The sequence below is a fragment of the Emys orbicularis genome, chromosome 24 (assembly GCF_028017835.1).
Source record: "Emys orbicularis isolate rEmyOrb1 chromosome 24, rEmyOrb1.hap1, whole genome shotgun sequence".
Lineage (NCBI taxonomy): Eukaryota > Metazoa > Chordata > Testudines > Emydidae > Emys > Emys orbicularis.
The window spans coordinates 3689438-3715177 of record NC_088706.1 but is presented as its reverse complement, the minus strand read 5'-3'; the positions used below and the strand labels follow the sequence as shown (position 1 = coordinate 3715177).

The 25740-nt window shown below is 56.4% G+C and overlaps 1 pseudogene; it reads left to right on the top strand.

Annotated features, from left to right (window-relative positions):
- Positions 1 to 4459: 4459 nt before the first annotated feature.
- On the top strand, positions 4460 to 25152 carry LOC135894257 (dynein axonemal heavy chain 2-like; annotated as a pseudogene).
- The last annotated feature ends 588 nt before the right edge of the window (positions 25153 to 25740 follow it).

Below are 25740 nucleotides of genomic sequence, written 5' to 3'. Positions count from 1 at the left end.
CGCGGAGAGGCAGAGGAGGAGAAGAACTGTGGACACGCTGGGTGGCTCAGTCACTGGGCAGAGTAGAAGTCAGATGTCTAATTAAAAACCATTGAAATACGTCCTTCCTGAATGGGAGGAGGAGGATGTGGAAAATCAGGGAGGGTTCAGAAGAGCTACAAGAACAATTTGGGGTCTGGAGAACCTGCTGCGCGGTGGGAGGCTGAAGACGCACATGCTGTTTCCTGCGCTGAGGAGGTTAAGCTCCTACCTGGGGGAAGATCTCTGAGAGCAGAGGGCCCTTGATGGAGCAGACAAAGGCCGAGTGAGATCCAGGGGCTGGAAACTGGCGCTAGATCAGTTGAGACTAGAAATCCGAGGCCTGTTTTACATGGGAGGGTGATCAGCCATGGGAACGACTCACCTAGGCAGGTGGGATCCTTACATGAGGACTGACTGACAAAAATACGCTCCAGCTCAACACGAGCCCTGGGCTGGCCAAGGAATGACTGGGCGGCCTGGGGAATCCAGCAGGACAGGCTGGTCCCATCTGGCCTCGGCATCGATGAACTGCAGGAGAGCCCAACTCCCGGTGGGCGAAGGCACCAATAAGGAGCTGACTGCCACAGTCCCACACTGGGGACCTGGCTTCAGGGTGGGGTGAATGGGAGCGCGATGGGTTTGGAGTCCAGGCAGAGTAGCCCAGGTTCCCAAGGCGACTAGTGGTTTTGGGGGCCCAACTTGCGACCCCTTAAAGGAGCCTGATTCCCTCTAGGCGGGTGCTCAGGTCCCTTGAGGGCATCTCATGTTGCGTCCCCCGAAATCACTCGTCACTTCGGAACGCATACCCAGGGAGTCCGAACCCTAGCGCCCACCAGGACTTGAGACCCTCGCGAGATGATCCTGGATGCTCAGGGCTGAAATCCTGCCCAGGGGGGCCCAGGGTCAGCTCCCGCCCATGCAAGGTCTCAGCCCATTCGCTTCCCTTGGCGAACCCAGCAGAGGAGTCTAGCCTGGAATCCTCTCAGATTCACCCCAGAAACTCTAGTGAAGTCGAAGAGGTGTCTCTGCCCCCCCATAGGGTCTGTTCATTCATCACCTCAGCCCATCCCTTGCTTCATTCATCACATCTCCCTCCCCTTCGGCCACTCTCGTGTCTGCAGTGACAAGCCATAGGGAGCCCAGAACCAAGACAGAAGAGTAATCCCTGGGTTCATGAAAGACTGAGATGCTGATTCCAACGAGCCTCCCCAGTAGTGGCTTTAACCCAGAGCCAACATAGAATCACGGAATCATAGAATATCAGGGTTAGAAGAGACCTCAGGAGGTATCTAGTCCAACCCCCTGCTCAAAGCAGGACCAATCCCCAACTAAATCATCCCAGCCAGGGCTTTGTCAAGCCGGGCCTTAAAAACCTCTAAGGAAGGAGATTCCACCACCTCCCTAGGTAACCCATTCCAGTGTTTCACCACCCTCCTAGTGAAATAGTGTTTCCTAATATCCAACCTAGACCTCGCCCACTGCAACTTGAGACCATTGCTCCTTGTTCTGTCATCTGCCACCACTGAGAACAGCCGAGCTCTATCCTCTTTGGAGCCCCGCTTCAGGTAGTTGAAGGCTGCTATCAAATCCCCCCTCACTCTTCTCTTCTGCAGACTAAATAACCCCAGTTCCCTCAGCCGCTCCTTATAAGTCATGTGCCCCAGCCGCCTGATCATTTTCGTTGCCCTCCGCTGGATTCTCTCCAATTTGTCCACATCCCTTCTGTAGTGGGGGGACCAAAACTGGACACAATACTCCAGGTGAGGCCTCCCCCAGCTCAGTGTCCGCGAACTTGCTGAGGGTGTAATCCATCCCATCATCCAGATCATTAATGAAGATGTTAAACAAAATTGGCCCCAGGACCGACCCCTGGGGCACTCCACTTGATACCAGCTGCCAACTAGACATCGAGCCATTGATCACTACCCATTGAGCCCAATGATCTAGCCAGCTTTCTATCCACCTTATAGTCCATTCATCCAATCCATACTTTTTTAACTTCCTGGCAAGAATACTGTGGGAGACCATATCAAAAGCTTTGCTAAAGTCAAGATATATCATGTCCACCGCTTTCCCCATATCCATAGAGCTGGTTATCTCATCATAGAAGGCAATCAGGTTGGTCAGGCATGACTTGCCCTTGGTGAATCCATGTTGACTGTTCCTGATCACCTTCCCCTCCCCAAGTGCTTCAAAATGGATTTCTTGAGGACCTGCTCCAACATCAGCCAACTCCCTCAGCACCCTCACATGCATTGCATCCGGCCCCATGGACTTGTGCATGTCCAGCTTTTCTAAATAGTCCTTAACCTGTTCTTTCACCACTAAGGGCTGCTCACCTCCTCCCCATACTGTGCTGCCCAGTGCAGCAGTTTGGGAGCTGACCTTGTCTGTGAAGACCGAGGCAAAAAAAGCATTGAGTACTTCAGCTTTTTCCAGATCATCTGTCACTAGGTTGCCTCCCCCATTCAGTAAGGGGCCCACACTTTCCCTGACCTTCTTCTTGTTGCTAACATACCTGTAGAAACCCTTCTTGTTACCCTTCACATCCCTTGCTAGCTGCAATTCCAAGTGTGATTTGGCCTTCCTGATTACACCCCTGCATGCTCAAGCAATATTTTTATACTCCTCCCTAGTCATCTGTCCAAGTTTCCTCTTCTTGTAAGCTTCCTTTTTTTATTTAAGCTCACTGAAGATTTCTGTTTAGCCCAGCTGGTCACCTGCCATATTTGCTATTCTTTCTACACATCGGGATGGTTTGTTCCTGTGCCCTCGATAAGGCTTCTTTAAAATACAGCCAGCTCTCCTGGACTCCTTTCCCCTCATGTTATTCTCCCAGGGGATCCCGCCCATCAGTTCCCTGAGGGAGTCGAAGTCTGCTTTTCTGAAGTCCAGGGTCCGTATTCTGCTGCTCTCCTTTCTTCCTTGTGTCAGGATCCTGAACTCGACCATCTCATGGTCACTGCTGCCCAGGTTGCCACCCACTTCTACTTCCCCTCCCAATTCTTCCCTCTTTATGAGCAGCAGGTCAAGAGGAGCACGGCCCCTAGTTGGTTCCTCCAGCACTTGCACCAGGAAGTTGTTCCCAGCACGCTCCAAAAACTTCCTGGATTGTGTGTGCACTGCTGTATTGCTCTCCCAGCAGATGTCAGGGTGATTGAAGTCCCCCATGAGAACCAGGGCCTGCGATCTAGTAACTTCTGTTAGTTGTCCGAAGAAAGCCTCGTCTACCTCCTCCTCCTGGTCTGGTGGTCTATAGCAGATGCTCACCATGACTTAAATACAAGGGGGGACCAATTGTTAAGCATGAGGGGTTCACCCATGTTATAGGAGACCCTTCCAGTGAAGTGGGCAGTGAAGGCAGTGGGCAGCAGGGTGTGTTCCCCATGGTTGTAACGCGCCGTAGGAGCAGCGTCTCTCTTGAGTCCATGGTTTTAGTGCCTAGCAGAGGTAGGAACTGAAGCTCCCAGGCTGACCTTTGAGGGTGTTGGGCAGGTTTCCTTTGAAGCACAGACTGAGAGGGCAGCTAGGCACGATCACTTTGAAAGCGGGTCAGTTTTGTAACCAGGATGATGCATAACTTAGGGACAAGGCCCAGGCCTAGGAGCCGGGCACACTGGGTTCTAGCCGCCGCTCAGGGAGAGGGAGGTGACTAGTGATGAGGACAGGGGACCACTAGCCAGGCTTCCTGCATTCTGCTGCGGCTTGGGGAGGGGAACATGGTCAAGTGCCCAGAGGAGGCGCTAGAGAGTTGAGTGCCTGTGGTTGGCTGTGTGTGATCATGGGATGTTGCCTGTATGATACTATTTCCCCACCTTGCTGGGGGACTGGGACCCTGCCAGGGCTGGTGTCTGTAAGGTGCTTTGAGATCCTCATGCTGCTGGTGGTGTTAGCTCAGGGGTAGGCAACCTATGGCACGTGTGCCAAAGGCAGCACGCGAGCTGATTTTCAGGGGCACTCACACTGCCTGGGTCCTGGCCAGCGGTCCGGGGGGCTCTGCATTGTAATTTAATTTTAAATGAAGCTTCTTAAACATTTTAAAAACCTTATTTACTTTACATACAATAGTTTAGTTCTATATTCTAGACTTATAGAAAGAGACCTTCTAAAAACATTAAAATGTATGACTGGCCCGCGAAACCTTAAATCAGAGTGAATAAATGAAGACTCGGCCCAGCACTTCTGACAGGTGGCCAACCCCTGTGTTAGCGTCTGTGGGACACATCATTCCTATTGTTCCAACCTCGCTGAATGCTCCATGCTGCCCGTCTGAGGACAATATGGAAACTGCCCCCCCACCCCCGCACACACCCCCTCGGCTCCTCACGGTCACTCTGCAGAAGCTGAAACTGGAAACAGACAAATGGTTTCCAAGCAGGAGCGTTTTCGAGCCAAAGCCTGTGTGTATAATGATTCCCAGCATCGTTCGCTAACGGTGATGGAAGAGATCCTGGCACCAGGCCCCGGAGCCAGCTGCTCCCTGGTGAGCCTCCCATCCGCAGTCAAGTCTAGCGAGATGAAAGGGTTGTTTAGGAAGAGACTGGAAGGGATCCAGCTCTTACTCCAGGGCATGGAGCTGGCCCAGCCGAAGGGTGAGCGGAAGGTCCCCAGGCAGACACACAAGGCCCAAAGGAGGCATTAGGGGAGACTGGAGTGGCCCAGAGAAGCCGGTAGGGGAGAGTTGAGAGGCCCGGAGAGGACTGTGGGGAGAGTGAAGGGGGCCAGAGGAGCGAACAGGCAGGGCCCAGGGCGGGCAGCGGAGCTCAGAGGGGATACAAGAGCAATCAGATACACTGCACACCGCTGACAAAGGGATTCGGCCCCATGCTGCTCACCGCCCCCACATCCTACTGGCTCCAGAGCTCCATCCCTGGGCAGGGGAGCGGACTGGCTCTGTGCGTGGCATTGCCTTCACTCAGCTCGGTGGCATGGCAAGGTTCCTCAGTAACATTACGCCCCAGAGCGGCATCTGGCCTAGGTTCCAGAATGGCCCAGGAGGCTGCTCCCCATCCTGCAGGAAAGGCCTGTGGGACTCATGATTCGGGGCCTTTGGAGAGTTTCTGGCTGGACCAGGAGGAAGCCGGTGCCAGTGCAGACAGTGCAGTGGGGACGCTGGCTCCAGCAGTGCCAGCTCGCCCTTGTGCACAGGGCAAAAGGGGGAGTGAGGCTCTGGAATGGGGTTGTTACCCCATGGCAGAGGAGTTTGCAGCAGCCTTAGGATTCCTGCTGTTCAGAGCGGAATCTCCGGGGCAGGTGGGGGAGGAGAGAGCATCTGGTTCTGAACAAGGTGCAGTGTGTAGCCAAGATTGCACACGTGGGTGTATGTGTATTTGTGTGTAGCCCTGGGTGGATACATAGAATCATAGAATATCAGGGTTGGAAGGGACCTCAGGAGGTCATCTAGTCCAACCCCCTGCTCAAAGCAGGACCAACTAAATCATCCCAGCCAGGGCTTTGTCAAGCTGGGCCTTAAAAACCTCTAAGGAAGGATATTCTACCACCTCCCTAGGGAACCCAGTCCAGTGCTTCACCATCCTCCTAGTGAAATAGTGTTTCCTAATATCCAACCTAGACCTCCCCCACTGCAACTTGAGACCATTGCTCCTTGTTCTGTCATCTGCCACCACTGAGAACAGCCGAGCTCCATCCTCCAGCATACCTACCTCTTCCCCCAGCTTAGTGTCATCCGCGAACTTGCTGAGGGTGCAATCCATCCCATCATCCAGATCATTAATGTTGAACAAAACCGGCTCCAGGACCGACCCCTGGGGCACTCCACTTGATACTGGCTGCCAACCAGACATCGAACCGTTGATCATTACCCATTGAGCCCAATGATCTAGCCAGGTTTCTGTCCACCTTATAGTCCATTCATCCAATCCCTTTTTAACTTGCTGGCAACAATACTGTGAGAGACCGTATCAAAAGCTTTGCTAAAGTCAAGGTATATCACATCCACTGCTTTCCCCATATCCACACAGCCAGTTATCTCGTCATAGAAAGTAATCAGGTTGGTCAGGCATGACTTGCCCTTGGTGAATTCATGTTGACTGTTTCTGATCACCTTCCTCTTCTCCAAGTGCTTCAAAATGGATTCCTTGAGAACCTGCTCCATGATTTTTCCTGGGACAGAGCTGAGGCTGACTGGTCTGTAGTTCCCCAAATTCTCCTTCTTCCTTTTTTTAAAGATGGGCACTATATTTGCCTTTTTCCAATCGTCCAGGACCTCCCCCAGTCGCCACGAGTTTTCAAAGATAATGGCCAATGGCTCTGCAATCACATCAGCCAACTCCCTCAGCACCCTCGGATGCATTGCAACCGGCCCCATGGACTTGTGCACGTCCAGCTTTTCTAAATAGTCCCGAACCACTTCTTTCTCCACAGAGGGCTGGTCACCTCCTCCCCATGCTGTGCTGCCCAGTGCAGCAGTCTGGGAGCTGACCTTGTCTGTGAAGACCGAAGCAAAAAAAGCATTGAGTAGTTCTGCTTTTTCCACATCATCTGTCACTAGGTTGCCTCCTCCATTCAGTAGGGGTCCCACACTTTCCCTGACCTGAGTGTGTGTAAGTGGGTGCATACGTGGGTGTCTGGGCATTTGCGTGTCAGTGAGAATCTGGGGGAGTGTAGAATTGCAAATGGGGGGGAGGGGGATGGCCACATTAACCCTTTCCATTCTGATGCCTTATTGGTTTCCATGTGGGTGAGAAAACAGGGGTGCCAAGAGCCAGGTTCACCCAGCCAGGGAGCAGACAGGCAGCCAGAAGGCCTGGAATTGGCCTGGCACGTCCAGAACTGAATGGGTGTGTAAACCAACCAGAACCAGAGCAAGGGACCAGGCAATGAGGCAGGCAAAGGGCGCTGAGCAGGCACTGACCCAACGTGAGGAGCTGAGTGGTGCATAGACAGGCTCACATGAGAGCACTGTCCTGGGGCCTCACATTTCTCAGAACTTAGGAGACCATCTCTGTGCATCCAGTTGCTGTAGGGTCGCCACCTATCTAATGGCTGGTAACTGGACCCCCTGCCACGGTTCTTCCTCCAAGGCCCTGCCCCAGCCATGCCTCTTCCCCCAAGGCCCTGCCCCTGCTCCACCTCTTCCCCCAATGCCCTGCCCCTACCACGCCTCTCCCCCCAAGGCCCTGCCCCTGCCACGCCTCTCCCCCAATGCCCCGCACCTACCACGCCTCTCCCCCAATGCCCTGCCCCTGCTCCACCTCTTCCCCCAATGCCCCGCCCCTGCCATGCCTCTTCCCCCAATGCCCTGCCCCTGCCACGCCTCTCCCCCAATGCCCCGCCCCTACCACGCCTCTCCCCCAATGCCCTGCCCCTGCTCCACCTCTTCCCCCAATGCCCCGCCCCTGCCACGCCTCTCCCCCAATGTCCCGCCCCTGCCACGCCTCTTCCCCCAATGCCCTGCCCCTGCTCCACCTCTTCCCCCAAGGCCTCGCCCCTGCCACGCCTCTTCCCCAAGGCCCCGCCCCTGCCACGCCTCTTCCCCCAAGGCCCTACCTCCATTGATCACAGGGTCTTCACCAACACGACAGAGGCCACCTTGCCCACCGCCTGTGGCTGCACAGGGCCAGGTGCCACGGTGAGCCGCAGGAACAGCCTGGCCCTGGAGACAGCAGCTGCTGCTGCACTACCTCCTTCCTTCCACTTAGGCGTTGCCACCTTTTCCACAGAGCAAATAAAATGGCCATCAGGGCTTGGGCACCGTCCACACAAGCCGAAACCCGGACTGTCCTGGTGAAAACCCGACGGGTGGCCACCCTACGTCACTGCCACACGGACTTAGTTCTAGAGTTTTCCTGCCTTCACAGGCCTGCGAGGGGAAGGGGACAAATTCTCACCCCAAATCTTGCCTGCCTCATAGGACGACCTGTCCCCAGAGTGACTCCACTGGCTTCCGGGGGGCTATTCCTGGTTTCCTTTGGGGTGAGCGAGAGGCAATGCAGGCTGTGGGGCCCCAGGACGATGAACAGAGATAGAGCTGAGAACCGAAGGCTGAGTTCATCTCTCGCCTAACTGAGCTGAAGGCAATAGAGTGCCAAGAGGGCTAGCTGGACATGAGGCTGGGATCTTCCCCCCGCTGTATTTCCATGGTCCCCTCCCAATTCAGAGCTGTGAAAGGCAGAAGGGACCATTAACTCAGCCAGTCTGACCTCGTGTATAGCGCAGGCCCTTACACGGCACCCTGTACTGAGCCCAGCTTGTGCCTGGCTACAGCCCCTCCAGAAGGGAAGCCAGGCTGGGCTGAAGACATCAAGCGACGGGGAATCCACCACAGCCCTGGGGAGTTTGATCACCCTCCCTGTTTAAACATTTGTGCCCTAATCCCAGTTGGAATCTATCCGGCGGCAGCTTCTTGTTCTGCCCTCTGCTAGATGGAAGAGCCCTTCAGTACCTGGGATTTTCTCCCATCGGAACCCCAGAGAACAACCCCCCCCCCCCCCAAGTCACTGATTAGTCATTATTACTGGCATTGCAGTAGCACTAGGAGCCAATCAGTGACCAGAACCCTGGAGGTGCTGTACGGACACAGCACAGAAAGATGGTCCCCACCCCCCAAGAGCTCACAGTCCGAGTGACGATTCCCCGCTGACAGCTACTGTCAGAGAGCCGGGGGTCAGCCAGCTCTTGGGCCGTTTAACAGGCACCATATTGATATGTCTGGTGCTAATGGGTTAATCGGAGCAGAGCTCAGGCAAAGTCTTCACATTACATCTCTGCAGCCACCTTCCCCAGCCCTACCCTCTCCCCCTGCTAGGCTCTCAGGTACCTGGTGCGGAGTAGGGATCAGTAGAGGACACGGACGTTGCAGCCATGCGGTGCTAGTCAGAACGCTTCTTGGCACTGGCCCTAAGGGAGCTCTTAGTGGAGGGATTCAGGAGCTGCTCGTAGACACTCTGGAAATGGGGTGTGGGGAACTGTACCTTTAAGAGGTTCATGTTATGTAACACACTGCACTGGCCATTGGCATGGGGACACTGAATGCAGTCTCTGCCCAGCTCCTTGTCTCTGCGCGGACGTCTACACAGCAGCTGGGAGGCGTAAGTCCCAGCACAGGCAGACGTCCAGATAGCAGTGGGGCAGTGGCCGGGCCTAGCAGCCCACGTCCGTACCCAGGGGCTCGGCGGGGCTGCCCTTGCTCCATGGAGTTCCCAAAGTTGTGGGACATGCAGCAGCAGGAACGTTAAACAGTTCCCACAAGCACTGTCCCGTGCGCGCTGTGTGCCAGCCCCCTGCAATGCATCTGCCGCCCGTGGAGAGCAGCGGGGCAGCAGCTGCAGGGAAGGAAGAGTGCGAAGAACTTCGGAGACTCTCTGATTAACTTACCAGCCTTTCAACTCTGTAGACGGGCCTGTAATCAGAGCCCAGGGACAGGAAATTGCCAGACACACTTAGCCCTGATCTGGTTACTCCTGGTCCCAGCAAGCAGCAAGGGAGCGTGGGACAGTTCTGGTGACGGGGTGGGGGCTGAGGGGCTTTTCAAACCGCCAGCGCTACTTCCCTCCCCTTAGCCCTCCCCACATCGCAGCCCCCTTGGGGTCCCCCACCCCATCACTGCCCCCTACCCCTCAGCTCTCCCCCCATCGCTGCCCCCTTGGGGCTCCTCCACCCCTATCACTGCCCCCTCCCCTCAGCCCTCCCCCCATCGCTGCCCCCTTGGGGTCCCCCAACCCTATCACTGCCCCTCCCCTCAGCCCTCCCCCCATCGCTGCTCCCCTTGGGGCTCCCCCAACTCCCATCGCTGCCCGTGGTGGTTGGTGCGAAGGGTTCTGGGGCGTAGCTGCCCGCCGTTATAACGCAGGCTCCTTTATTGCTTTGCCCTGTGGCCCCTGGGTCTCGCCCTCTGGCTGCCCCGGCTCCGTGCTTGGCTGGCGTTTTGGCCCCAGCTTGGGTTAATGAGAAGCAGCCGGCAGTTGGATCCCAGCGGACTCAGCTGCTTCCCGAATGTATCTGGGGCATGCAGGGGCCCAACCCTCCAGGGGCTTGGCCATGTGGGCAGCCCTGGGGCTGGGGTCTGATGTTCGCTACTGGGGGGGGGGGGGGAGCCGTCCAGCAGGTCCGGGGGGGCCCTGAGCCCCCTTAGCCACACTCCCCACTTGGAGTTGTGAGCCAGGGCCGGCTCTAGCGTTTTTGCCGCACCAAGCAGGGAAAAAAAAAAAAAAAAGCCGCGCTCGCAAGCGGCGGCAGCTCTACCGCCGCTTCATTCTACAGCGGCAATTCGGCGGCAGGTCCTTCGCTCCGAGAGGGAGTGACGGCTCCGCCGCCGAACGGCCGGACGTGCCGCCCCCCCCTCTTCATTGGCCGCCCCAGGCACCTGCTTGCTAGGCTGGTGCCTGGAGCCGGCCCTGTCGTGAGCAGCCATCAGGCCACATAACGGCAACCGGGTGTTGAGCCCGGCGGGGCTGCTGGGGGTTAACGGTTAGAGGAGTCACCGGAACTTTCTGGGTAACATAACTAGAGAGGGTCCCTTCTCCCCCTCGCCCGTTCTCTGTCCTACGCTCCGCCCCTTCACTCCCCCAGCCCAGCCTCTCTCAGTCCCTCTTTGTCCCCACCCCCCTCCTTGTCTCGGTCCCTTTCCCCGTGTCCTTTAATTGCTTCCAGCAGGGGAAGGGCTGAGCTGGGTCTGGCTGGATGAAGGGGGCTGGGGTGGGCTCAGTGGATCAGGCTCCTGAGCTTCCCACCTAACAGCTGGGACATTTCCCAGGGGTGCCCAGTGCTGGGGGGCACCTCGCTCCCACCCGCCCTGAGCGCAAGGCAGCCTCATCTGCGCCTGCTGGGGGTCAGCTCCCCGACTCCGCTGGCCACGGGCAACACGAGCTCTGGGCTCCAGGCCCAAGTGTCCCCTGGAGCACCCGCCCCCCAGGCCTCCAGACACAGGCAGGGCTCCCAGGGCCGCTCCACCCAAAGGGCCAGGCCCACGCAGGCCGACGTTCATTTAACACAGAGCATAGATCCGAGAAGAATCAATGGAAACGGGTTACACAGTAAATCAAACCCCCGCAGTTCGAGAGCCCAACTGCAGCTAACGCGACATTCCCCTGCCTCGTACAGACCGGCCCACGCAGCGGTTCGGTGCCACCGTTAAACAGCCGCATTGCCCGTGGTGAACTGGCTGTCCCTCTGCGCCAACAATCACTGTCTTCACGTGTAAATGGGGGAACAGCCCCAGCCCCCGCCGCTGGGTTTGTTGAGAATCGCCCCTGGAGCGACCCCAATCACTTGATCAGCATTTTGCTGGGACAGTAAATAGGCATCTGTCACGGAGTCCCCGTGCGATGCTCTGGAATTGCTCCCCACAAAGCCAGTCAGGACTCTGGGGAGACTTCTCTCCCATGGAGCAGACTGTCTTCAGGGCAAGAAGCTCACACGGCTTCACCTTCCTGGGTCTGACCTTGGAGCATTCAGCATCCTCTGCCCCTCCGTGCGCTTCCCACAGCGAGTCCGCCCAGGTGGGGTCCTGGGGAAGCCACGGGGTCCTGCACCCCCACTTTGCAGTCAGACGTGACTCTTAGCCAGCCAGTAAAACTGAGGTTTATTAGATGACAGGAACACGGTCTAAAACAGAGCTTGTAGGTACAGAAAACAGGACCCCTCAGCCGGGTCCATTTTGGGGGGTAGTGAGCCAGACACCCACGTCTGCACTCACTCCTCGTCCCCAGCCAGCTCCAAACTGAAAGTCTCCAGCCCCTCCTCCTCTGGGCTTTGTCTCTTTCCCGGGCCAGGAGGTCACCTGATCTCTTTGTTCTCGAACACCTTTAGCTATTCCTTTGCAGGGGGGGAAGGCCCCGGCCATTAGTTGCCAGGAGACAGAGTGTCGGCCATTTATGCACACTGGCCTTTATCCCACCACCTAGAGACTTAAGAAATGCATAGGGGAAACTGAGGCACCCCTACAGTATTCAGAGGAAACATTAAGAACAGTCCCACTTCGTCACAGTGTCCAATGTGCAGTCTGACACTCAGCCTGCAAGCAGCCATCCAGGGAGCTGAGCGGCTCCTACCTGCCTGCCCAGGGGCGTGCGCAGGAATAAACATTTGATGGCTTTTGGAGGGGCCCGTTTTGTACCCCTGCTGCAGCCCCTTGGCCAGAGGAGCTCGCTCTCCCCGCTGTAGCCCCATGGCCAGAGGAGTTCCATGCCCCTATTGATTAGGGGGGGGGGCTGTGCCCCTCCTCCCCCACCCCACCCCACCCCGTGCACGCTCCTGCCTGCCAGGAACCTGTTTATCACCCTCTGGTGACCAGTCCCAGCTCAGAGGCCTTAAGAACCCAGTTTTCAGTATGGAACCAGAATGCCGCACGTATTCACTGCACGGGCATGCCCCAGTGCTCACGAGGCCCGGTGTGACACAGGCATTCAGCACGACACTCTTTGGTGAACTAGACCCCAGACCCAGGGGACCCCTGTAACCCGGATCACCCACACACTTTGCCAGTGGGCACCAGCGGTCCCTGGCTCACAGCCCTCGCCCCACCTCCCTTATCTGATAATGAGTTTGGGGCCCTGCAGATTGGATCCAGTCTACGCCCGGCTTGGGAGGGGGAATTATGGGAGGCCTGGATCCACCAGAACTTTGGGGTCCCTTCTGCCCCCTGCAAAAAACTCTGGGTCCCTCTTGACTCCTGGAACTTCTGCCTCCCTGTTTCCGCCTGAGCCCCTTGAGTCAGATCAAAGCCTCCTCCGGCGGGAGGTTCTTGCAGCCAAAGGAGTTAGTGCAATCCCTGGCATTTCACAGCGGGTAACTTAGTAACTCCTGTGTCGGGGCCCCCTCAGCTCCCTGCATCCTGCCAGGGCCAGGAGCCCGAGTCCCTGATTTGGGCAGGCTCAGGTTCCCAGGATTTGGTGCCCTGCCCAGTCTCTGTGCTGAGCCCCTGTCTAGACGGGTCCCTGCACCAGCAGGGCTTTGGGCAGCAGTTTCCCACCCGGGAGAGCTGGGGGAATCTCCTGGCCTGCGCTAGGAGCTCAGACCCACGGAGCGAATGGTCCCGTCTGGCCTCGCTCTCGATGAATCCGGGAGCACTGAGATTTCCAGCAGCTGCCGGCTGAGCCCTGGCACGGGGGGACGAGCTGCTGTCTGCTGCCTGGCTCCCAGCATGTTTACATAGCCTGGGTGACCTCGGACCAGAAACGGGTTTTCATCAGGGTAATTCCCAGGCCCCTACAGAACAGCAGGGCAGTACATACGGCCTCCGTCACCCCGCGTAGGAGTGAGCTCCCGGGCACGGGGGAGGCAGCTCCTCTGTCCAGTGCAGCACAGGCAGGGGGCTCGCAGCGTTAGGGACTGGAGGAATCTCTCAGCCCTGCTCCTGGGGTAATTAGCCACCGGCCATTTGTTCTCGGTTTTTGCTAAGCCTGGTTCTGTTCTCCCCCTGGTATAACCTCCACCCCACCCCCGACATCAGCGCAGTTAGTCCTCCTGGTTACACTGCACCCTCAGAGCCTCTCTGCGAGAGACTGGCTCCCCTGGGCTGTCACTTCCACCAGGGCAAAGTGGCTGGAAACACTCCCTGTCTGACTGGGGAGGGCTCTACACCCATTTGGCCCTCCCTTTGCACTGCTGCCAATGACTGCACAGCAGGCCGAGCAACCCAGACACAGGCCATTGGTTCTAGTCCTGCCGCTGACACTGACCCGCTGGCTGACCTTGGTCAAGTCAGTGCTTTGCTCCATGCCTCGGTTTCCCCAGCTGTAACGTGGGACGAGGGCTCTGACCTGGCTCACAGGTCTAGGGGGAGGCTCAATCCATGGATAATTATAAAACACTTGGAAATCCTCAGTGGGAAAGAGCTTGAGCCGTGCTGCCCATAATGCCGGGCCCCACCTTCTCGCAGCCACTAGCCGGTCGTGGCCGACAAGCCTGCGTCTCAGCAGCCCTGGGAGTGTGCTCACCCCCCGCCCCGGGTTATAAGTCCTATGAATGCTGTGGCTAAAGGAGATCTGCCTCTAGCTCCAGCTACAGTGCTGCATACGTGTTCAGCTGGGCAGCGGCGTCCACTGCCTGGAAACCCTGATTTGGTCCTTTGCCACAGCGCCCACATGAGGGGTACACACACGTGCCGCTACTCCAGCCTCCACAGCTCTCACTCCCTCCCTCTGCCAGCAGCTGTCCAGGGGCCAGGACACAGGACTGGGAGCCAGGTGACCTGGGACCTATTCCACCCCCCTGCCACTGACTTGCTGGGTGGCCTGGGTGGGTCCCTTCCCCCCGCTCTCTCTGTGCCTCTGTTTCCGTCATCCCCAAAATGGGGCCCCGGTTCTTACCCCCTTTGTGAAGCCCTTTAGATCCAGGCCGAAGACGAGGTGCTGAAGTGCTGGGCCCGTGAACCTGGACACATCTCCAGCCCCCAGCCTTTGGGATCCCCTGGGAGGAGCACTCGCTTCCCACCCCACAGGCCCGCAGCAGCCTGTCAGGATGCAGGCCGGCCTCCGGCCTCTGCACAGTGTTCTGTACAACAAGTGGGAATTTGGTTTTTGATGTGCAGTTTCATTTTGCTCTTTCGCTCCCTCTGACCTACAAACCACAGGCCCAGCTTACCTCCCCCCCGCCCCCCCAGGACGGAAATGCAGGCAATCAGCTGCTCCGCAGGCCAGAAATAAACCTGTTGCCCTGAGCTGTGCGATTTCAATGGCCTCTCGATGGTTTTAACAAACAAGCAGCCAGAGAGGCATTAGGACAGAGCCTTAGGGAGTGCAGCGATTGGCTGGCTGAGCCTTTAGGGACGGGGATAATCGTCAGTTGCACTCCCAAAGTGCCTTTATTAGTAGTTATTTATCCTGCAGTGGCACCTCCGAGCCCCGGGCCTGGAGCCGGACCCCGTGGTGCCAGGCGCTGTACACACGCAGAACAAGACAAGAGGGTAATTAACCATTGGAACAATTTATCGAGGGTCAGGGCAGATTCTCCTTCACTGACCAGTGCTTAAATCAAGACTGGAGGACTTTGAAAAGCCCAGCTCTAGGAATGATCAGGGGGCAGGTCTCTGACCTAGACAGATCTAGACAGGTCAGACCAGATGATCTCAATGATTCCTGTGACGTTATATGATTAAAATATGACCCTGTAGATCATTGTTGCTACCATTGTTATGTAATTGCAACAAATCTCATACATCAGTGGGTCGCAAACTTTAGCAACTCCCATTTTGATTTAAAATTTTTCACGGAGCCCCAACTCCCCCTCTCAGCCCCAGACCCCGCCCCTAGTCCAATCCTTTCCCCAAGGCCCCACCCCACCTCTTCCTGCCCTGGCTCCATCCTTGCCCCTCCTCTTCCCTGCCTCTTTCCGCCTGTCACATTATTGATTTGAACTGGGACCATATAGAACACGGGTGCAACCAAAGTCCTGTAGTGGCACCAAATCTTGTATAAAGGGGGTCAAATGAGGTGTCTAAGACAAGGTTATGGTTTGCTGGTTATAATTATGCTGTCTATATGTGTGTATCAATTTTGTAGTTGAAGTTATGAATATTGGCTCTATATTGTCTGTATTTCAAACTTATGCTATGCTTCTGGGTGACATCCCAGACAAGTTGATGTTAGCTCGGCCTAGCCTGCTTGATGGCCCATTAAGGACCATCAGCTATACAACTGACCCATGGAAAGAAGGCAGATATGCCTTATAACTCAGCAAAATATGCAGGAACTTGCCCATGGGACTCCAGACTCCATTTTGCTGTAATTTTCCACAGTAAGACAAAGAGGTGTTCTTACACCTGGAAAAGACTATAAAAGGCTGATGCCTCATCTCCATCTGGTCTTCAATCCTGCTTCTTACCTCTGGAGGGACTTTGCTACGAATGGAAGCTCTACACAAAGGACTGATGACCCATCCCAGCTGTGGATGTACTCCAGAGACTTGATTTTGAACCTACAGTTTATTTCATCACTGCTACAAGCCTGAACCAAGAACTTTGCCATTCCTGTATGTAATTGATTCCATTTAACCAATTCTAGCTCTCATCTATATCTTTTTCCTTTTATGAATAAACCTTTAGATTTTAGATTCTAAAGGATTGGCAACAGCGTGATTCGTGGGTAAGATCTGATTTGTATATTGACCTGGGTCTGGGGCTTGGTCCTTTGGGATCAGGAGAACCTTTTTCTTTTACTGGGGTCTTGGTTTTCATAACAATTTGTCCCCATAACGAGTGGCCCTGGTGGTGATACTGGGAAACTGGAGTGTCTAAGGGAATTGCTTGTGACTTGTGGTTAGCCAGTGGGGTGAGACCAAAGTCCTCTTTGTCTGGCTGGTTTGGTTTGCCTTAGAGGTGGAAAAACCCCAGCCTAGGGCTGTAACTGCCTTGTTTTAAGCGATTTGTCCTGAATTGGCACTCTCAGTTGGGTCTGCCACAACCGCATTGTTACACCGCCCCCTCCCCACTCCTCCCCCTCCTTCCCAGTGTCTCCTGCACGCCACTAAACAGATGTTCCCCAGTGTGCAGGAAGCGCTGGGAGGGAAGGGGAGGGGTTGATCAGTGGGGCTGGCAGCCCCAGACATGATTCTGCCCCCTCCCCCAAGCGCACCCCATCCCAACTCCTCCCCCTTCCTCCCAGCGCCTCCTGCACGCGGGGAACAGGAGGGAGGGGGAGGAGTTGATCAGCGGGGCCCACGGACCCCCTGCAGCACCCTCGCGGACTCCCAGGGGTCTGTGGACCCCAGTTTGAGAAACGCTGTTTTATGTCATGTAAAGTGTCAGTGGAAAGCTATGGTTTGCTGAATATGATTATCCTATTTGTATGCATGTATCATTTTTGTATCTGAAGTTATGAATATTGACTATGTATCTGTATTTCAAATGTGTTTGCTCCTGTGGTAACACCCACCAGGCAGTTTACATGGAGTCTAGCCAGCACATTGTGAATGGAGTATTCGAGTGATGGTCCATCAACAAACACAATCAGGGCCGCCCAAAGGATTCAGGGGGCCTGGGGCAAAGCAATTTTGGGGGCCCCTTCCATAAAAAAAAGTTGCAATACTATATTCTCGTGGGGGCCCCTGCGGGGCCTGGGGCAAATTGCCCCACTTGTCCCCCCTCCCCCCGGGCGGCCCTGGGGAAAATAAACATTTAAAAACCTTCCGCATCTCGGCACAAACCCAGTTTTGAGAAAACTTCTTTTCAAGTCACCTCTACAAGGTATCACTGGTTCTCAGCATCAGCTAGTGCTAAAAGGCTCTAAAGCTCATTAAAAGGGTTGGACAAATATTTTCCATCAAAACTTTTTTTGGATCGAAAACTTAGGGGTTTTTAAAAAGCAGAAAAAATCACGGACAATGTCTGCTTTCCTTCAAAATTTGTTGTGGTTTTTTTAATTGAAAAGCTGAAATTAGTCTGCCAAAACCTGAACATGGTTTGGGGTTTCAGAAGTGTGTGGCCAAATATTTGCTGCTTGCTGTGTTTGATTGGTTAAAGAAACAATAAAAAAATGCTGCTTAAAAAAAATCCAAAACTTTTGAACCACCTCAGCTTGTGACCAAATGCCTGAGCCCATCCAGTCAGAGATTTTTCCAGGTTTCTGATACTCTGTTGGCATCCTTGACTCACATCTGTCTCCATAACTTTGGGTTCATTTAGGTTAGAACATAAGAACATAAGAATGGCCAGACTGGGTCAGACCAAAGGTCCATCCAGCCCAGTATCCTGTCTACCGACAGTGGCCAATGCCAGGTGCCCCAGAGGGAGTGAACCTAACAGGTAATGATCAAGTGATCTCTCTCCTGCCATCCATCTCCACCCTCTGACAAACAGAGGCTAGGGACACCATTCCTTACCCATCCTGGCTAATAGCCATGAATGGACATAACCTCCATGAATTTATCTGTTTCCTAGAGATTGGCTCCATGGGGTCCCTCACAAACTGGAGACGGTTACTGTGGGTTTGTCTTCAGTATAGACTATGTACATACTCCACGAACTGAGCATTTGAGCTTGTTCCAGAATCTGGGATGAGCCTATGTTGTGAAAACTGAAATGCTCAAAATAGCACATGCGTGTGAACGGACACAGGGTGCTAAAATTAAATTAACCCAGAGGTTCTCAAACTGGGGGTTGGGACCCCTCAGGGGGTCACGAGGTTATTACTGGGGGTCACGAGCTGTCAGCCTCCACCTCAAACCCCGCTTTGCCTCCAGCATTTATAATAGTGTTAAATATATTAAAAAGTGTTTTTAATTTATAAGGGGGGGTCACACTCAGAGGTTTGCTATGTGAAAGGGGTCACCAGTACAAAAGTTTGAGAACCATTGAATTAACCCCTCTGGAGCCTCAGGGAATGCAGGGGAGGGGGGGGTCTTCCTTGGTAGGGTTGGGAAGGAGGTAGGTGGTGTATGATATTGCTCTTCTCATGTGATCCCTCCCCCATGGCTCTCTTGGCTCTATCACTGTTAATCTAAAGTGGCTAATTTTAAATGAAGCTCCCCTCCCCTGACATGAATCTCCTTATGGCACTGAAATTAAATGTAGACTATAATTTGGCATTTGAGAAGTGAAAGGGATGGTAGCCTTAAGGGAAAAGATAACAGCTTGGCTCATTGGGTTAAATAGCTGTCTGCAAGCAGGGCCGGCGCATCCCATTAGGCGACCTAGGCAGTCGCTTAGGGCGCTAACATTTGGGGGGCGGTGACCGTGGCGGCCGGATCTTCGGCCGCCCCGGTCGTCAGCGGTATTTCGGGGGCGGGACTTTCCGCTGCCTCTGTTGGGGGCAGCATTTCAGAGGCGGGACCTTCTGCCATCTCACTTGCCATCTGCAGGATGCAGCATAAAGGCTGGAATGAATCTGGCAGTTCACACCTCTCCGAGTTATTGTTTCAGACCCCCCCCCCCACACACACACACGTTCAGGCAGACAGCACGGCCATGGTTTATCTTTAACAAGCATCCAGCTAATGCATTTTTCCCAAGCTGCCTCCCACATCTTCCAGGGAACCAGAAGCCACAAGTGTCTCCTACCTGCCTGCCGGCATCTCCTGCCTCCCCACGCAGACGCCTGGGCTGCAGCTCCAAGCTGTCAGCACAAGCAGCTGCAGCACCCTGACAAATGATACCGTGGGGAAGCACCAAGGAAAGTGATTGTAACATCAAGTCAAGAGCCCTGGGGTGCAGCGCTTTCCTCATTTAATTCACCAAAACACTCCTGGTCTTCACTCAGTTGTGTCTGCTACAGACTTTCCCACCTGCCACTGGAACGTGGGACTGGCCAGACTGGGTCCGGGGCGCATCCTGGCTCTGAGTGACCAGCACCAGCTGTTTTCAGAGGAACCCTGCATTGATGGGGTATCCTGCCTCCAGAGGACATTCCTTCCTGACCCTCATGGCAACCATCAGCTCATGCCCTGAAGCAGGAGGGTTTCTAACCCTCCAGAAGCTCTTGTTTATTTGTTAACATTCACTGCTATAACTCTGGATGGTCACTTTAGCCAGAGACATGTCCAGAGCTTTTCTGAAGCCTGAGCCCTTGGGCTTAGTGATATCCAGTGGCGGTGAGTCCCACAGGCTGGCAGCATGTTGGGTGCCGGTTTGAATTTGCCGCACTGGAGCTGCAGAGTCTGTGGGACCTGGGCACAGAATTCAGGCCCCGTTTGCCAGAGCGTGTTGAGCCGCCTCCGGCGCACGTGGAGTTTGCTGGCGAGCGAAGCCGGGAACGGAACTGGGCCTCCAGCAGGGATGGCCCCTGAACAGGAGAACGGCACATAAATCCGCCCGCGCCAAGGGGATCAGCTTTCTGGCGCCATCACCTCTCTCCAGGCAGAGGGGCTGCCCTTGCCTAATAAGGAAGCGAGCTGTCTTGGGCTTGAGTGATGGGACCCGCCGAGCCCTCGTGTCTCCTCCAGCTCCTGGCTCGCAGGTAGAGGACGTCTCTCCATGGCTGGCTAGCAGGGGAGGATGGGAAGCAGGCCTGGCTCTTACCCAGACTGACACCAATGCGGTTGCTGCAGCCTCTGCACCAGGCCCAGCCCCACAGGCCGCCTGCAGCCAAAGCCCCTGAGGAGGGAAGGGCCGCCCCATGCCCCTTGCCGGGCACACTGCTCCTGGTCAGTCCTGCCAGGAAAGGCTCTACCCTCACAAGTCAGCCGTCCAGAAGGCGGATCAGATGGCCCACGGGGTCGCCGCAGGGCTCCCAGTGGGGAAGTGACCATTAACCTGGTGCAGTAAATCCTGGGCTGCGTGCGTGGCTTTATTGCAGCCATTGCTCACCCCCCCCCTCCCCGCCAGCCCCCAGGTCCTGCTACGGCCCTTCCCAGCCCAGGTGCCGGGGGCTGGTGATGGCCCTGCTCCTGCTGAGTACCACAAACCCAGAGTCTGACCGAGGGGGCCTCCCTGGAGACGCTCAGCCCCTTGCCGGTCGCAGCCCCCGGGACCAGCAGGGGGCACTGTGTAGGGACACGAGGGCCCATCGGTTCACAGGCCCGTTTCCAGCGCAGCTTGTGGAGGCGAAGGGGCAGGTGCTGCTGAGGGCCTGGCCCTCAGCGGGGGAGCTTGGAAGCCAAGCTGCCTCCACTGCTCCAGGCCCCGACCCATCGCCAGCAGCGGGAAGGGACGGGGTGCTGAGGGACCGGCTCCCACTGATGGGTCGGCCCAGAGGCTGCGTCAGCCGCAGCAGGTGGGAGGTGCTGGGCTGGGGAGGCCGGGGGGAGCGGGCCCCATGCCTGCTCCTCTGGTCTCTGCTGCTGCAGACAACGGGCGGCTCAGAAGCACTCAGACTATGGGATGGCTCTGCCTTATTCCAATCCCTAGCAGACAGGTGCCCATGTCCCAGAGCCCCCTGCACTGGCTGGCACCAGGGCCCGGCCTGCTACGTGTGAGTTCCAGCTGCCCAGACAGTGATATAACTCCCCGGTCTCCGTTGAATATGCCCATATAAGCATAGCCTCGACTCCCTCAACTGCAGAAAAGGACCTGGGGATTACAGTGGACGAGAAGCTGGATAGGAGTCAGCAGTGTGCCTTGTTGCCAAGAAGGCCAGCGGCATATTGGGCTGCATTAGTAGGAGCATTGCCAGCAGATCAAGGGAAGTGATTATTCTCCTCTATTCGGCACTGGTGAGGCCACACCTGGAGTATTGCATCCAGTTTTGGTCCCCTCACTACAGAAAGGATGTGGACAAATTGGAGAGTCCAGGGAAGGGCAACGAAAATGATCAGGGGGCTGGAGCACATAACTTACGAGGAGAGGCTGAGGGAACTGGGGTTATTTAGTCTGCAGAAGAGAAGAGTGAGGGGGGATTTGATAGCAGGCTTCAACTACCTCAAGGGAGGTTCCAAACAGGATGGAGCTCGGCTATTCTCAGTGGTGGCAGATGACAGAACCAGGGCCGGCTCCAGGCACCAGCTTAACAAGCAGGTGCTTGGGGCGGCCAAGGGAGAGGGGCGGCACCTGCGGCAATTCGGGGGCGGCAGGTCCCTCACTCCCTCTAGGAGTGAAGGACCTGCCGCCGAACTGCCGCCACCGATCGCGGCTTCCCCCCCCCCGAATTGCCGCCGCCGGTCGCAATTGCGATCGCGGCTTTTTTTTTTTTTTTTTTTTGCTTGGGGCGGCAGAAATGCTGGAGCCGGCCCTGGACAGAACAAGGAGCAATGGTCTCAAGTTGCAGTGGGGGAGGTCTAGGTTGGATATTAGGAAACACTATTTCACTAGGAGGGTGGTGAAGCACTGGAATGGGTTACCTAGGGAGGTGGTGGAATCTCCATCCTTAGAGGTTTTTAAGGCCCGGCTTGACAAAGCCTTGTCTGGGATGATTTAGTTGGGGATTGGTCCTGCTTTGAGCAGGGGGTTGGACTAGATGACCTCCTGAGGTCCCTTCCAACCCTAATATTCTATGATTCTAAGGTGATCACTTGATCCCTGACAGTGAAACTGACGAGGCCACGTGCTTTGAGATCTCCTGAGGAAAGTGCTACAGGAGAGCTAGGGACTAACTGCTGAGCTACTGGCAGTGCACTTAAATGGCTTCAGCTTAGGTCTGTTTCCAGAGGCAGAGGGGCTGGATGGACAGGACGGGGGAAGGCAGGAGAAGAGAAGAGTGGACATCAGAGGGAGGGAGAGAGGAGATCCCAGTGGCCGATGGCCCGGGAGGCGGGCGGGGGGGGGAAGCAGGGAGATTGATGTGTGGGCTCCCCTCTCTCTTTACAGGTGCTACATAACCGACCACAGCCCTCCACCTCCACCGAGCAGGATCTCCCAAAGGCCTTGCCGGCACAGGGAAAATGGCGACTGTGAAAGACCTGGGCAAGGCCCTGGGCATGTATGTGATTATAGTGAACTGCTCCGAAGGCCTGGACTATAAATCCATGGGGAGCATGTACTCGGGCCTGGCTCAGGTAAGGGGTCAGGCCACTGCACTGGCTCCAGAGCCCATGGGCGCTTCCCAGGGCTGGGGCCTGCACTAGACCCCACTGCCCTCCCAGAGCCCTGGCTGCTGCCCCCCCATGTCCTAACCACTAGACCCCACTGCCCTCCCAGAGCTGGGGACAGAACCCAGGAGCCCTGGCTGCTGCCCCCCCATGTCCTAACCACTAGACCCCACTGCCCTCCCAGAGCTGGGGACAGAACCCAGGAGTCCTGGCTGCTGCCCCCCCATGTCCTAACCACTAGACCCCACTGCCCTCCCAGAGCTGGGGACAGAACCCAGGAGCCCTGGCTGCTGCCCCCCCATGTTCTAACCACTAGACCCCACTGCCCTCCCAGAGCTGGGGACAGAACCCAGGAGCCCTGGCTGCTGCCCCCCCATGTCCTAACCACTAGATCCCACTGCCCTCCCAGAGCTGGGGACAGAACCCAGGAGCCCTGGCTGCTGCCCCCCCATGTCCTAACCACTAGACCCCACTGCCCTCCCAGAGCTGGGGACAGAACCCAGGAGCCCTGGCTGCTGCCCCCCCATGTTCTAACCACTAGATCCCACTGCCCTCCCAGAGCTGGGGACAGAACCCAGGAGTCCTGGCTGCTGCCCCCCCATGTCCTAACCACTAGATCCCACTGCCCTCCCAGAGCTGGGAACAGAACCCAGGAGCCCTGGCTGCTGCCCCCCCATGTTCTAACCACTAGATCCCACTGCCCTCCCAGAGCTGGGAACAGAACCCAGGAGCCCTGGCTGCTGCCCCCCCATGTTCTAACCACTAGATCCCACTGCCCTCCCAGAGCTGGGGACAGAACCCAGGAGCCCTGGCTGCTGCCCCCCCATGTTCTAACCACTAGATCCCACTCCTCTCACAGAGCTGGGAACAGAACCCAGGAGTCCTGGCTTTATTCATGGTGCAGGTAATTCGAACCCAACCAAAACAGACACAAAGCACACTTGAGTCAGGTCGGACAATTGCAAAGAACTGGATGGCCATGCAGGGCCGGTGCAAGGAAGTTTCGCGCCCTAGGCGAAACTTCCACCTTGCACCCCCTCCCCCCGCGGCAGCTCCCCCCCACCCCTGGCCCGGGGATCCGTGCGGCAGCTCTGACCCAGGGGTACCCCTGGGCTGCCGCCGGCGGCTCAGACTCCCTCTCCCTCCCAGCGCAGCGGCCGCTGTTTAAAAAAAAAAAAAAAATGGGGGTGCCGCTTTTTGGCACCCCCACATCTTGGCGCCCTAGGCAACCGCCTAGTTGGCCTAAATGGTAGCACCGGCCCTGTGGCCATGGCTGCATGCCTGCCCATGGTCCATGTAGAACGTGTGTGAATGGGAGGAACCTGCCTGTTGCAGCCCACACCCCCACCTTTCTGCTCTTGTCCCACAGACAGGAGCCTGGGGCTGCTTTGACGAGTTCAACCACATCAACATTGAGGTGCAGTCTGTGGTGGCCCAGCAGATTCTCTCCATTCTCTTTGCCTTGGCCGCCAACAGGACCTCCTTCACCTTTGAGGTGAAGCTTAGATCAAGCTGGTGTGGTCCTGTGGTATCTTCATCTCCATGAACCCAGGTGGGAGACACGGCCGTGCCCACGGAAAGGTCCCTCTCGCTGGCGGAGTCGCTGGCTCGGGCATGGCAGGCCCCTCCCCATTCAGAATTCAGATGGGCACCACATGGCCACTAGGGAAGAACCAAAGACCAGCCCGTCCCTATGCAGGGGCCTCGGCTCAGCGTCCGGGGCCTGGGGTTGGGGTAAAGGGAGCGGGGCGGAGATGGCAGGTGGCCAGGGCTAACGTGCTGCTGGGTGCCATGGGGCAGGTTACGCTGGACGGACAGAGCTGCCCGACAACCTCAAGTCCATGTTCTCTCCCATCTCCATGGTGGTGCCAAACTCCACGCTCATCGCAGAGATCATCCTCTTCAGAGGAGGGTTCAGCAACTGTAAGGTACTCACATGCCTGGGGCCATGGGGGCTCAGAGAGTCACCCTTGCTGGGAGCACTCGTGGCCTGGTCAGTGGGTCCAGTCCCAGCCAGGGCGGGGACTGGCTGGGTCAGAGAATGGAACACGGGGCCTTTCCCATCTGGGTGGCACGGACTCCGATCTGGCCCCAGGGCGAGGACAGGCTGGCTCAGAGAATGAGTCTTTCCTGGCTGGCGTACTGCTCCCAATCTAGTGCACTGCAGCCTGGGATGAGTTGGGGGTTCCCAGAGCTCTTAGCGAGATGCCACCTCCGAAGCCTGGTTCCCTGACCCCCTGAAATGGAGCCAGTATGCCCCTGGCTGCCTTGCCCCCCGCTGATGGGCTCCGCTCTTGTCCCAGCTCCTGGTTGAGCGCTGGCAGTGCAGCAGCTGTCCAAGCAGGACCGCTACGACTTTGGCCTGCGGGCGCTGACGTCGCTGCTCCGCTACGCTGGGAAGAAGCGCAGGGTGCACCCCGACATCAACGGTGAAGAGGTGAGGTGCCCCCAGGATCCTGCACTTCGGGAGGCCGGGGACTGTGCCAGGCGGTGTCGGGATGGCATGGGCAGCACTGGAGGGGAGTTTTGCCGGCTGTTTGGCAGTGGGGAGCGATGCAGTCAGTGTGCCAGCTGGCAGGGGGGAGGATCCCCAGCACCCCGAGGGTGCCCAGCTCCCCTGGCTCTCCTGGTGGCTTTCAGATCCTCCTGATGGCCATGAAGGACATGAATATCGCCAAGCTCGCCTCAGTCGACGTGCCCCTCTTCAATGGCATCGTCCAGGAGCTCTTCCCGGGCATCGAATCACCTGCCATTGGCTACGGGAAGGTCAGCTAGCCGGCCCCGGCCGCTCAGCTGGGCTCCTTCCCCCAGGGCTGGATCCAAGTGAGAGGGAGCCCAGTGCCATTAAGTGCAGGGAGGCTGCACTGCCAAGGCAGTTCCCTTCCAGAGAGCAGGGGACATGGAGCCGGGATTCCTTGGTTTTGTTCCCAGCTCAGGGAGGGGAGTGGGGTATAGTGGTTAGAGCAGGGGGGGCTGGAAGCCAGGACTCCTGGATTCTCTCCCGGTTCTAGGAAGGGAGCAGGATCTAGGGGTTAGAGCAGGGTTGTGGTTTTTTTTTCCTCTCGCTCGCTTTCTCACTTGCCATCTGACCTTTCTGTACCTCAGTTTCTCCCATGTGTGGAGAGACTCCCAATAATTGATGAGGAGGTGTCAATCCCAAGAGAGGGAAATTGCTTTTGTAGTGAGCCGGCCACTCCCAGTCCCTATTCAAGCCCAAATTAATGGTGTTAGATTTGCAAATGAATTGTAGCTCTGCAGTTTGTTTTTGAAGTTTTTTTGTTGAAGGATGGCTACTTTTAAATCAGTTATAGAATGTCCAGGGAGATTGAAGTGTTCTCCTACTGGCTTTTGTATGTTACCATT